Below are 14,963 nucleotides of genomic sequence, written 5' to 3' on the forward strand. Positions count from 1 at the left end.
CTGTCTGCCAACCAGTTTCCTATCCATCTCAATATGCTACCACCAATCCCATGCGCTTTAATTTTACACGCTAACCTCTTGTGTGGGACTTTGTCGAAAGCCTTCTGAAAGTTCAAATAAACCACATCCACTGGCTTCCCCTCATCAACTCTACTAGTTACATCCTCGAAAAATTCCAGTAGATTTGTCAAGCACGATTTCCCTTTCGTAAGGCCATGCTGACTCTGTCCGATTCTGCCACTGTTTCCCAAGTGCTCAGCTATTAAATCTTTTATAGTGGACTCTAGAATTTTCTCCACTATTGATGTCAGGCTGACTGGTCTATTATTCCCTGCTTTCTCTCCACCCACCTTTTTAAATAGTGGGGTTACATTAGCTACCCTCTAATCTGTAGGAACTGTTCTAGGGTTTATAGAATCTCGGACGATGACCACCAATGCATCCACTATTTCTAGGGCCACTTCCCTAAGTACTCTGGGATGTAGATTATCAGGCCCTGGAGATTTATCGGCCTTCAATCCCATCAACTTCCCCAACACCATTTCCCTACTAATACAGATTTATTTCAGTTCCTCCCTCTCACTAAACCCTGTGTTCCCCAACATTTCTGGTATGTTATTTGTGTCCTCCTTTGTGAAGACAGAACCAAAGTATGTATTTATTTGGTCAGCCACTTCTTTGTTCCTCACTATAAATTCCCCTGTTTCTGACTGTAAGGGATCTACATTTGTCTTCACCAATCTTTTTCTCTTCACATACCTATAGAAACTTTTACAGTCAGTGTTTATGTTCCCTGCAAGCTTACTCTCGTATTGTATTTTCCTCTTCTTAATCAATCCCTTGGTCCTCCTTTGCTGAATTCCAAACTGCTCCCAATCCTCAGGCCTGTTGTTTTTTTCTGGCCAATTTGTATGCCCCTTCCTTGCATCTAATACTATCTTTAACTTTCCTTGTAAGCCATGGTTTGGCCACCTTTCTTGTTTTGCACCAGACAGGAATAAACAATTGTTGCAGTTCACCCATGCGCTCTTTGAATGTTTGCCATTGCCTATCCACCATCATCCCTTTAAGTAACGTTTCCCAATCAATCATAGCCAACTCGCGCCTCATTCCATCGTGGTTTCCTTTATTAAGATTCAGGACCCTCGTCTCAGGATCAACTACGTCACTCTCCATCTTGAAAAATTCTATCATATTATGGTTGCTCACCCCCAAGGGGCCTTGCACAACTAGCTTGCCAATTATTCCTTTCTCGTTACACACTACCCAGTCTAGGATGGCCTGTTCTCTGGTTGATTCCTCAACGTATTGGTCCAGAAAACCATCCCATATAAACTCCAGGAATTTTTCCTGTAGGGTATTGTTACTAATTTGATTTGCCCAATCTATATGCAGATTAAAGTCACCCAAAATTACAGATGTTCCTTTATTGCATGCGTCTCTAATTTCATTGCTTTCCATTTCTCTCCTGGTGTTTGACAAGGTGTTTATTAAAACCCGCTTTCACAGCCACATTTCTGTGACATCTTTTGATTATCTGCTCCTATCACTGCTTGCTTGTCCCCACAACCACCCCACCCTCAACTTCTCTCTCCCCCCGCCCCCCACCTTAGACCAGCTTATATTTCACCTCTCTCCTAACTATACTTCAGTTCTGCCGAAGGGTCATGAGGACTCAAAACGTCAACTCTTTTCTTCTCCACTGATGCTGCCAGACCTGCTGAGTTTTTCCAGGTAATTCTGTTTTTGTTTTGGATTTCCAGCATCCGCAGTAGTTTTTAGCTTTTTGTTTTTATCTCTAATTTCCTGTTTAATGCCATTCCCAACATCACCAGGACAGTTTAGGGGTCTATATACAACCCCCACTAATGTTTTTTGCCCCTTAGTGTTTCTCAGCTCCACCCATACATATTCCACATCGTTGGAACTAATATCTTTCCTCACTATTATGTTAATTTCCTCCTTAACCTGCAATGCAATTTCACTGCCTTTTCCTTTTTGTCTGTCCTTTCCAAATACTGAATACCGCTGGATGTTCAGATCCCATCCCTGGTCACCCTGCAGCCATGTCTCCATAATCCTGACCATATCATACCTGTTTACATCGATTTGCATGGTTAATTCCTCCACTTTATTGCGGATGCTCCTCGCGTTAATGCACAAAGCCTTAAGGCTTGTCTTTTTAACATTATTTGTCCCGTTCCCACTATTTTTCACAGAGGCCCTGTTTGATTCTTGCCCTTGATTTCTTCGCCTATCACTTTTCTTATCCCCCTTTCTGTCTTTTGTTCTTGTCCTTGATTCCCCCTCCTCTGACTCCTTGCATAGGTTCCCATCCCCCTGCTATTTTAGTTTAAATCTCCCCGACCACTCTAGCAAATATTCCCCCGAGGACATCAGTCCCGGTCCTGCCCAGGTGTAACCCGTCCAGTTTGTACTGGTCCCACCTCCCTTAGAACTGGTCCCAATGTCCCAGGAATCTGAAACCCTCCCCCTCACACAATCTTTTCAGTCATGTATTCATCCGATATATCCTGCTATTTCTACTCTGACGAGCACGTGGCACTGGTAGTAATTCTGAGATCACTATCTTAGAGGTCCTACTTTTCAACTTACTTCCTTACTCCCTATATTTTGCTTTTAGGACCTCATCCCTTTTTTTACCTATGTTGTTTGTACCAATTTGTAGCACGACCACTGGCTTATCACCCTCCCCCTTCATCATGCCCTGTAGCCCCTCTGAGACATCCTTGACCTTAGCACCATGGAGGCAACATACCATCCTGGAGTCTCGTTTTCAGCCACAGAATCACCTACCTATTCCCCTGACAATTGAATCCCATATAAATATTGTATTCCCACACTTTGTACTCCTCCCCTATGCAGCAGAGCCAACCATGGTGCAATGAATTTGGCTCTTGCTGCTTTCCCCTGAGAGGCCATTCCCCTCAACAGTATCCAAAGCAGTGTATCTGTTTTGCAGGGCAAAACTGCTGCTTATATCCAACTATATCTCTGCACTGACTGCTGAGGTAGCCTGTGCTACTCCCCTATTGGTTATTACAGATCATTGATCTTTCCTAACAAGCGTTATTCCTAAAGGTACAATACACACTAAATAAAACTATAATTTCTAAAACAACATTCAGGCTTTAGTTGAAAACTGGCAGATAACGTTTGCACCACACAAGTGCCAGGCAATGACCATCTCCAACAAGAGGATCTAACCATCTCCTCCTGATATTCAATGGCTTCCCAATTGCTGAATTTCCCACTATCAGCATGGGGGTTTTCATTGACCAGAAACTTATATGGACATGTAAATGCTGTGGCTACAAAAGCAGATCGGAGGTTGGGAATTCTGTGGTGAGTAACTTACCTCCTGACTCCCCAAAGCCTGTCCGCCTTCTCCAAGGCACAAGTCAGGAGTGTGATGGAATACTCTCTACTTGCCTGCATGAGTGCAGCTCCTACAACACTGAAAAAGCTTGACATAATCCAGGACAAAGCAGCCAACCTTTATTGGCACACCATCTGCAAACATTCACTCTATCCACTACTGACGCACAGGAGCAGCAGCGTGTACCATCCACAAGATTTACAGCAGTAATTCACCAAGCCTCCATACAGAATCTTCCAAACCCATGACCACTACCATCTAGAAGGACAAGGGCAGCAGACACATGGGAACACCACCATCTAGAAGTTCTCCTCCAAGCCACTCACCATCCTAACTTGGAAATATATCGCTATTCCTTCACTGTCGCTGGGTCAAAATTCTGGAGCTCCCTCCCTAACAGCATTGTGGGTGTACCTATAGCACAGAGGCTGCAGCAGTTCAAGAAGGCAGCTCATCACCACCTTCTCAAGAGCAATTGGGGTGGGCAATAAATGCTGGCCTAGCCAGTGATGATCAAATCCCATGAGTGATTGAATCCAAACCTAAGTGAGACTCCGAAAGAGACTCCCAGGCCCCTTCCTACACAGGCATAGACCATCTGCAACAAGAGACAATCTGACCATCTCCCCTTGACATTCAATGGCATTACCATCACTGAAACTCTGACTATCAACATCCTGGGGTTTACCGTTGACCAGAAACTGAACTGGACTAGCCATATAAATGCTGTGGCTACAAGAGCAGGTCAGAGGCTAGGAATCCTGTGGCAAGTAACTCACCTGCTAACTGCCCAAAGCCTGTCCATCATCTCCAAGACACAAGTCAGGAGTGTGATGGAATACTCCCCCACTTGCCCGGATGAAAGCAGCTCAAACAACACCCAAGAAGCTCGACACCATCTGGGACAAAGCAGCCCCTTGTTCAACATCCCATCCACTACCTTTAACATTCAATCCCTCCATCGCTGATGCACAGTAGCAGCAGTGTGTACCACATACAAGATGCACTTCAGCAACTCACCAAGGGTCCTTTAACAGCACCTTCCAAACCCGCAACCTCTACCACCTAGAAGGACAAGGGCAGCAGATACATGGGAACACACCTGCAAGTTCCTCTCCAAGCCACACATCATCCCGAATTGGAACTATAACACAGTTCCTTCACAGTCTCTAGATCATAATCCCAGAACTCCCTTCCTAACAGCACTGTGGGTGTAACTACACCATATGGACTGCAACGGTTCAAAAAGGCAGCTCACCACCACCTTCCCAAAAGCAATTACAGATTGGCAATAAATGGAGGTCTGGCAAGTGATGTTCACATCCTATGAACAAATAAGATAAGAAGTACATTATATAGTGGTTGTCATTTCTTGACTAGAGGTGTGATTATTTTGCAGCTATGTCTCTTGAGCAGCAGTTTGTAGACTAAGGTGTTTCAGGAAATTTGGTGGACGACCATACCATTGGAAGTTGGGTGCAGGGTGGCTCTGTCACTCCCTTGTAGACTCATGTCTCCACATTGGGTTTCCTTTCCCTTCATTATGCCTCATAGTTCTTAGCCTTCTTGCTCTTGAGCCTTGCTAATGGACTAGAATGCCTTTTGATTCTTTCCACTGGGTGTCCAGGGTTGATGTTCCTGGCTAGCGAACTGCCTCTGGAGACGTGATTAATTATTGAGGTGAAGCCCAAGAATCAGCTTCTATCGACCCTCTAGCCTCTTGCTTCTGCCATGTGTTACCATCACCCAGATTAATTTCTACTTCTGAAGTGGGAACATTTATGATTATGTAAGGAACATGTCTTTTTACTTCTGTTGGACTGTTGTAAAGAACATATCTTTTTATTTTCTGTTGGACTGTGGAAGAATTACAATGGCTGCAGGTTGAAAGACATGTCCCCTGGAAGTGGATGAGAGATATATGCAATGTTGCAGTCCTGGAACAGAGTGTGCCATGAAAGACAGGATGGTGCTGGAAAGGAGTCCTAGACCAAGGGAGCTGTCTGACAGCAGCATTTTAATTGGCTCCTGACCAGGTGACCAGTGTTTGTGTGAAGAGCAGGGCAGCAAAAAGCTCCTGGCCTGCAAAAAGAAAACACCTAAAATCTCTTTTCCTCACATCTCTATAACCTGCAACCTGCTCCCTCTCTGAGGAAACACTTGTAAAAAGGAAAAGGGGAAAACCACTGTTAGAGACATTGAAAAGCAAGTTCTCAACCAGTGAACTAAATAGTGAAAGTGCTTGAAGACCACCCCATGTCATCAACAAGAACTGAAAGGAATTTGAAGACATTGATCAAAATCAACCCATTGAATCCTGAACTCCAGATTGATGCTATTGAACTATTTCATCCCACTCTTAAAATCCAGGTTTTTTTTGTATGTCTTATGTGTCATGTGTGTGTGCATATAGGGATTTAAGAAGGGGGTAGAGTTTAAGTTATAGGTAAGAATCTTCCAGTCGGTATGCAGGGGTGGGGCCCGCTCACCAATGCATAAAATGACGTCCAGTGACATCGGGCGGGCGTCCCGACTCGGCTCCATGCCCGCAGAACTGTCAAAGGCCTATTAAGGCCTGTTGAAAACTAATTAAAACAGTTAAATGAGCTGCACGTCCAACCTTAAGGTTGGCGGGCAGGCAAAGTGCCCAGGCGGCCTCCGCATTTTTCATGAAACCTCATCCATGGACGGGATGAGGTTTCATGAAGTGTTTTAAAACCCAATAAAAATTGTTTTAAAAACTCAGTGACATGTCCCGGCCCATGTGACACTGTCACATGATGGGACATGTTTTAAAAGGCTTTTTTTTCTTTATTTAAATTTTCAACTATCAAACTGGTCACCCTGTGGTGCCTCTGTGCCTCAGGGAGATTTCTGCGCTCTTGCATGCAGGGAATACCCCCTTGCCTGCACAGTGAGCGCTCAGTGATTCTGGGTGAGCGTCACGCTGGGCAGGCCTTAATTGGCCTGCCCACGTAAAATGGCAGCATGGACCCAATTGGTGGCGCCGATTGGGCTCGCGCTCACTCCCGCTCCCCCCTGCACAACCCACCCGATTGGGGGAGAATTCAGCCCATGGTGTTAGAAGTTAGCAGTTCATATTTTTTTCTTTTGCCACTAGTTAAATACAGTTTGTTCAATAAATAGTTATTTACTTCTTATGTTTACAAACCTGGTGCTAGTTTTCTGTTAACCAAAATGAAACAGTTCAGTAGAATTGGGGCAATCTGGTGTTTTGGTCAAAGTTTTCACATTTTTCGCGCTCGGTGAATAGTGGGGCTTGATATTACAGTGCACTATCCCCAGTGAGTCATGGCAATTAAAGTTAAGAATGTGTTAGAATAGAGAGTAAAATGTCATCAAATAAAATTTTGAAAGATTTGTTAAGATTTTAAAGACTGTTCCATTCCCCAAAAGATACCCTTGCCTATCGCAAGAGATTAAAGATAAGAAATGAGTTATGAGAAATGTCAAGAAGTCATGAAGTTCAAACTCACTGGGTTTGAATCAAAATATAATGAGTTATAGAGTTCAAGCTAAATTACCATTTATACCATTTATAAAACCTCTTCATATATCTTTTAAATGATATAACTTGGAAATTGATATCTGTGACAGTTTAAAATGCTTGAGGTACTGAATCATTCTATAGTGATTGAAAATAAAATTGTGTTTCAAATTTTGATTTGCATGAGAAAATAACAATTTTCTGGAGCTTATTATAGTGTTACTTTGCCCAAACTGTACATGTAGTACATACTTATGAATGGTAATGTCTCAGAAATTACAATTCTTGGATTTGAGATGTCGTTTCACTCAAGGGACTTAATAATATTAATAGCATTTTAAATTTACCAGTGAGAGGCAAGATATTATTTTGTTCTTTTGTTTTTTTCCAGAATTAAGACAAAAAGCACTCTCTATGACACCCCATAAAAGAAAGCCATGATCCCTGCCACAAATTCCATACTCTCTTCATTGGTTCCAACCCCCTTCACCAACCATTGTCACAGTCTGAAACAGACTATTCACAGCCTCGACATCCTACTTGGCCTCAGCTGAGCTTCCCATCCCGTATCCTCACCATGATAATGACCACCTACTTCCATCTCTGTAACACCACCCCTCATTGCCTCAGGTTATCTGCTTTTGAGATCCTCGTTGTGCCTTTGTCACCTCCAGACTCAACTCTTCCAATGATCTTCTGACCAGTCTCTGTTTACTCTCTGTAAAGTTCAGCTAATCTAAAACTCCTCTGACTCTACCCTGTCTCGTAACCAAGTCTAATTTTCACATTTGGTTGTGGTGGAAACCCAATGGTTGGTGATTGATCATCTGGTGTGTACACTATGACTTTACTAAAAATCAGATGGGGTGTATATCGGACAGCTGATCCATTACAGTTAGTTTGCAGCCACTGCCAAAAGTGAAATTTACCCCCCAGCGCATGTCCCAAAATTAGAATTCCAATCCTTGTGTTGAACTCGCTTGTTTCTTCATATTTCCCTATTTCTGCAATTGCCCCCACCCCATCCGAATTTTCTATTCCTCTACATCTCGAGTCCGTATGACTCTTCATCAGAACTAAGAAAATTAACTGTATTCCTCTCCGCAGATGCTGTCAGACCTGCTAAGTTTTTCCAGGTATTTTTGTTTTTGTTTCAGATTTCCAGCATCCGCAGTATTTTGCTTTTATCTTAGTGAAGGAATACACACAGTTTCTGTAATAAAACAGGAGAGCTGCAGGCAATCATATGTTGGGGGGATCGAACCAAACATAATAGGGATGACTAAGACATGGCTACAGAAAAATCAGGACTGGAAATTAAACAACATTACATATCTTGAAATGATAGAGAGGGAAAAAGGGGAGGTGGACTAGCTGTGCTTATTAGGGATAACAATGACAGTGGCTAAAAGGATTGCAGCTACAGGTTAAGTATTCTTTATCCGTAAATCCGAAAACCAACACATCTAAAAAACATACCTTTTTTGAACCATTAGCGTGGGAAGTCGAGCTATTGTGTGCACTGTTTACCTTGCAATTTTTGTGGTGAACGTGTCAAAAAGAAACTTATTACAGGTACCCTGTATTTATTATTCAGTGATGCATCTTGCTTTTCTAGCCATTTTATTAATTTTAGACTGTAGCAAGCCTAGTCTTAGGCTATTGTAACCTCAGTTTTTATACAGTATTGGAAAACCAAAATTATCGGAAATCTGAAATGCAATCAGACCCATGGGCTTTAGAATACTCGACCTGTATCAGCAAGAGAAAAGTCAAATTCATATCGATAGAAATAAAAGGTCATAAAGGATCAATCACACTAATTGTTACAGCCTACCTAAAAGTGGAAGCGAACTAGAGGAAGAAATATGCAGACAAATTAGGGAATTGAGTTAAAAACATAGAAGAACAAGCATGGGATATTTCAACTACCCTGATAATAATTATCAAAGAGGTGGCTAAAGGTTATAAAGGAATGGAATTCCTACAATGCGTACAGCACTTTTTTCTGACGCAATAAATAAAAAGCCCAAGAAGGGAAGATTCACTATTGGATCTAGTGATGGGGGATGAAGCAGAGCAGATAGGAGAAATAAAAGTAGGGGACCATCTATGCAATCCTGACCATAGTGTAATGCATTTTAAGATGAAGATAGAGATGGGCATAGAGATGAAAATCAGGTTAATAGATTAGAGGAAAGCTGAAAATAGAACTTGGGAAAATAAAATGGACAACAATATTGACAAATAATGATGCAGAATACTAACAGGAAACATTTAAAATGGTGTTCTGCTTTTACAAGACAGAACATAAGCTCCCCTTGTGAAGAGTAGATGAAATCAGATCTCAGGCATGTCCGAATAGATCTGGTGTGGTCTGCCAAGACGTTTACTTAGATGACATGACGTTGTAGTAACTTGCCTCATGTGCAGACAGGTCTCATTCGCCAGAATCTTCGGATCGGCGTGAGGGGGCAGGCCCCGCTCGTCGATACGTAAAATGACGTGCGGTGACGTTGGGTGTGCGTCCCGGTGTCACCGCGCGTCATTCAGATCTTCAGTTCGGCAAATGCGCACCGGAGTCAGCTGCACGCCTGCCAAACTGTCAAAGGCCTATTAAGGCCATTGAAATTGCAATTAAAATACCTAACAGGGCCGAGGGTCCAACCTTAAGGTTGGTGGGCAGGCGAAGAGCCCAGGCAACCTTTGCATTTTTCATGAAACCTCATCCACGGGCGGGATGAGGTTTCATGAAGGTTTTTAAACTTTAATAAAAAATTTTAATAAAATTCATAGACATGTCCCAGCTCATGTGACACTGTCACATGAGGGGACATGTCTTAAATTGTTGTTTTCTTTATTTAAATTTTTCAAATTCAAACTAGTCTCCTTGAGGCAGCTCTGTGCCTCAGGGAGATTTTTGCACTATTTTGCACACATGTGCGAAAGAGCGTAGGCCCCTACTCAGCCTCCTCCCCCCACCCACACAGGGAGCACACAGCGCTTCTGGGTGCACGCCACGCTGGGTGGGCCTTAATAGGCCCGCCCATGTAAAATGGTGGCACGGACCTGATCGTGGGCGGCGATTGGCTGCACACCCACCGCGCCCACTCCTGCTCAGCCGCCCCAACAGGGAGAACATTTTCCCCATTTGTGATCTTTCCTCTGCATTTCTTCATCACAACACTTAGGGTTATTAAACTGATTTTTAAGTACCCTTAAATGTTGCCATGTGAAAAATAAGCAAACCCCCAAACCAGTAAACCCAAGCAATATTCAAACAATGGATCCAGAAAGTAAAAGAATTCAATAACATTGTAGTTGGGTAATTACTTATTGTGAATGAAACTTCTTCCCTCTTTATTGGTCCCGCACCCCCAACTCTTTTGATGCACTTTCTGGTACGAATAATTTGCTCATGGCATCTTGAATGAAATTAGAACTAAAGAGTGACTTTTCTTTCCATAATTTAATTCCATGACCCACCCTCCCACTTACACCCCGTGCTGTGTTGAAATTACATTAGAATCAAACTCCACGCAGATAACTGTGGCTACCAGCATGAAGTACTCTAGGTGAAAGCAAGGCATGCACTTTGTCTGCTGTGGCTCAGTTGGTAGCCATGTAGCCATATCACCTCTGAGTCAGAGGGCTGTGGGTACAAATTCCACTCCAGGGTGTGAGGAGAAAAATCTGGGCTGACGATCCAGTTCAGCACTGAGTGAGTGCTGCACTGTTGGAGGTGCTGTCTTTAGGATGAGATGTTAAACTGAAGCCCTATCTGCCCTCTCAGATGGATGTAAAAGATCACATGACACTCCTTCTTAGAAGATTAGGGGAGTTATCCCTGCTACCCTGGCCAATATTCATTCCTCAACAAACATCATAAAAAATATATATCCAATCTTTATCATATTACTGTTTTTGGAACATTACTTATTTAATACATTTATGGGATGTGGGCTAGACCAACATTTATTGGGAATCCCTAATTGCCCTTGTTCAGAGGGCAGTTCAGGGACTTGCTGTGCATCTGGAGTCACGTGTAGGCCAGACCTTAAGGACAGCAGATTTCCTTCCCTAAGGTACATTAGTGAACTAGATAGATTTTTACAATAATCAGCAATGATTTCACAGTTATCAAACTTATAATTCCAGATTTTTATTGAATTCAAATTTCACCATCTGCCATGGTGGGATTTGAACCCAGGTCCCCAGAGCATTACCTTGGGTCCCTGGAATACTAGTCTAGTGACAAAACCACGATGCTACTGCCTCCCCATAAATTGTGTGCAAATTGGCTGTTGCATTTCGTACGTTACAACAGTGACTACAAATCAAAAGTACTTAATTAGTTGTAAGATGTTTTGGGAAGTCCTGAGATTGTGAAAGGCATTATATTACTGCAAACCTTTCTTTTGGTAATGTCTTCCTCCCCAGAAGTATTCATTAAATCACTTCAGGATCAGATGGATAATGCTCAGGCCTTGTGCATGGGTGTGTAAGGAAGGAGGCTTGAATGAAGCATAAACATATGGGCTGGTTGAGCCAAATGGCCTGTTTTTTGTGTTGTGCATTCTATGTAATTCTATCCATGAGTGGATTCCATCTGCAAGGATCTAAAGTCTGGATGGGAAGAGAAGTCTCCACTGTCCATTTAAGTTAATTTTAAGTACTAAACAGAGCTCTGGCTTTTAGAGACCAGGACTAAGCAATAAAGTCATGCAGTTACTTGCTGAAAACAGAGACATTTCTAAGCTTTTCGTCTTGCACTCATTAGGACACTTGCAAGAACACCAATATAAGGGGGAAAACAACAATTTTTACTGTATGCAAAGAGAGTGCTGATTGGTTGGCAAGTGGCATTGCCATGGAGAGTGCACCACTGATGGCGACTGACAGTGAACTGCCAAACATTGTTTGAAATTTAAACTGGGCAGCTTGACAGTAATTAGTCAAGGCATTGGTCTAAGGAATGAGTCAGCAAATGGCTGTCACTTATTTTGTTTAGCTGAAACAGGAGCAATTTGTGCACTTGTTCTTTCTGTCTGCAAAGAATAGGGCCCTGTGCATTAATATATATAGATTCCAGTACATGCAAATGTGCCACATTGCGAGCCTGACTCACAATCTTAAGTTGTTCGTCAGCATAATTTATAGCACATTGAGGATTATTTAGCAAACGTTGTCCATGCAGAATAACATTTAATGTTGGACACTGTGTTTTATGTTTTGCAAGCATGGACTGGTTGAGTACTGTCTATACCCTGCGCATTGCGAACAGCAGCTGAGACATATTATTTGATACGATCCGGCAGTCTTTGGGACGTATGGCCTACTACATGCCTACCTTTATACTGGCACTGAAATCCATATACAACATTACTCATCTGTGTGATAGGCAGAAAGCCTTTTTGGATTGACCTGTTAGTGGCAAGTACCACTCATGTTACTACTGCATAGTAGCAGTGTGAAACAGCTAGCTTCACCTGTTGCTCAAATTTTTGAGATACCTTGCCCTTCCAAGGGAATCTGAAGTAGACTGGACACTTTTCAGGGCAAAAGATTAATACACAAGATAAGATCACACGGAGTTAGGGGTAATATATCAGCTTGGATAGAGGATTGGCTAACCAACAGAAAGCAGAGAGTCAGGATAAATGGGTCTTTTTCTGGATGGCAAGCTGTAACTAGTGAGGTGCCACAGGGCTCGGTCCTTGGGCCACAACTATTTACAATCTATATTAATGACTTGGATTCAGGGATAGAAGGTACTGTAGCTAAATTTGCAGATGACACCAAAATAGGTGGGAAAGTAAGTTGCAATGAAAAAATAAGAAATTTACAAATGGATATGGATAGGCTAGGTGAATGGGCCAAAATTTGGCCGATGGTGTTTAATGTGGATAAATGTGAGGTTATCCATTTTGGTCGGAAGAATAAAAAAGCAACTTATTATTTAAATGGTGAGAAACTTCAGAATGCTTCAGTGCAGAGGGATCTGGGTGTCCTCGTGCATGAATCGCTGAAAGCTAGTATGTAGGTACAGCAGGTAATAAGGAAGGCAAATGGAATATTGGCATTTATTGCTAAAAGAATAGAGTATAAAAATAGGGAAGTGTTGTCTCAACTGCACAAGGCATTGGTGAGGCCACACCTGGAGTACTGTGCACAGTTTTGGTCCCCTTACTTTAGGAAGGATGTAGTTGCATTGGAGGCACTTCAGAGGAGGTTCACTAGATTGATTCCAGAGATGCAAGATTTGTCTTATGAGGAGAGATTGAGCAGTTTAGGTCTATACTTGCTAGGAAGGATGAGAGGAGGTATATTTGATGTATATAAGATGCTAAAGGGGATAGACAAAGTAGAAATGGAGCTGATGTTTCCCCTTGTGGGCATTCTAGAATGAGAGGCCATAGTTTTAGGCTAAGGGGTGGTAGATTTAAATCAGAGATGAGGAGGAATTACTTTTCTCAAAGGGTCGTGAATCTGTGGAATTCACTACCTCAGCGTGCAGTGGATGCCAGGACACTGAATAAATTTAAGGAGGAGATGGACAGATTTTTAATTAGTAACGGTTTGAAAGATTATGGGGAGAGAGCGGGAAATTGGGGTTGAAGCCGAAATGAGATCAGTCATTATCATATTGAATGGCAGGGCAGGCTCAAGGGGCTGAATTGCCTACTCCTGCTCTTAGTTCTTGTGTTCTTCTGTTCTTAAAAGAATTACACTGACAACTAATTTAAGATTGTCAGTCAGGCTCGCAGTGTGGCACATTTGCATGTACTGGAGGCGACATAAATTAATAAACAGTGCCTTGTTTCTTTTTAGACAGAAAGAATACGTACATACATTGCACCTGTTTCAGCTAAATAAGTGAGTCATTTGCTGACTCAATCCTCAGGGCAATGCCTTGACCAATCAGGGTCAAGCTGCCGAGCTTAAATTTCAAACAATGTTTGGCAATTAACTCTCAGCCGCCATTAGTGGTGCATTCCCCATGGCAATGCCGCTTGCCAACCACTCAGTATTTTCTTCTCATACAATGTAAATTGTTGTTTTGCCCCTTGTATTGGTGTTCTAGAGAGTGTCCTGATCAGTGCAGGTGGAAAAGCTTAGACATGTCTCTTTTTTCAGCAATTCTCAAGTTCTGCATTACCAAACAACTATTTGATGCAGTTACCTGAAACCAGAAAAAACGCATTGTCGGGGGATTTTTGGCCATCATGCTTTAGACAGCAGGGATTCTGCTGAGGGAAAGTTTTAAATTACACTTGGCAGAAAATACATCTCCTCAACTACAATTAACAGAAGTCTAGCGTGCCAGCTAAAGTCTCTCAGGGGCAACCAGAAGAGCCAAACCAAAGCAATAAAAAAAATGCTCACAGGTCATATTAGACCACAGTACTGAAAGAACAGCAGGAGGAATCTGGATACAGATGGTATGAACAAAGACATGCTCAGATGCCAAATCCGGAGAATGAGTAAAATTAAATCATCTTCGGAAAAGCAGCAGATAAACAACCCTGTATTTATTCTTATGACATGTAGTTAAACTGAAAGTACTGCAGGACTGACATTTGATCCGGCACTGTAGGTAAGGAGTGGTGCTCCCAGGAGATACTGAACAGGAGAGTGTGACCCTGCCCCTCCTAATTCTCTGTCCACTGACTTATGTGGATATGACATCAGGAGAACTGTAGGAGAGCACATCCACCATGTAGGTGCGCGATATTCTGTCAAATGCCTTCTCCTTATGCAGGCTGATGAGGCAGGTGTCCACACCCCTGTTCTGCACATAGGCAATCATATCCCTGAATAGTTGAGGCTGTCAGAGATCTTCCTGCCGGGCACAGCGCAGTTCTGGTCAGGGTGGATCACCAATTCCAGAGTGGACTTGACCCGAATGGCGATGACCTTGGACAGAATCTTATAGTCCACATTCAACAGTGAAATGGGTCGCCAATTTCTAATTTCTTCCCTTTCCCCCTTGTGCTGTAGATAAGGGTGATGATGCCTTTCCTCATGGATTCTGACATACTGTTGGCCAGAAGC

This window comes from Cetorhinus maximus, chromosome 1 (genome assembly GCF_964194155.1).
Source record: "Cetorhinus maximus chromosome 1, sCetMax3.hap1.1, whole genome shotgun sequence".
In the NCBI taxonomy this organism is placed as follows: Eukaryota; Metazoa; Chordata; class Chondrichthyes; order Lamniformes; family Cetorhinidae; genus Cetorhinus; species Cetorhinus maximus.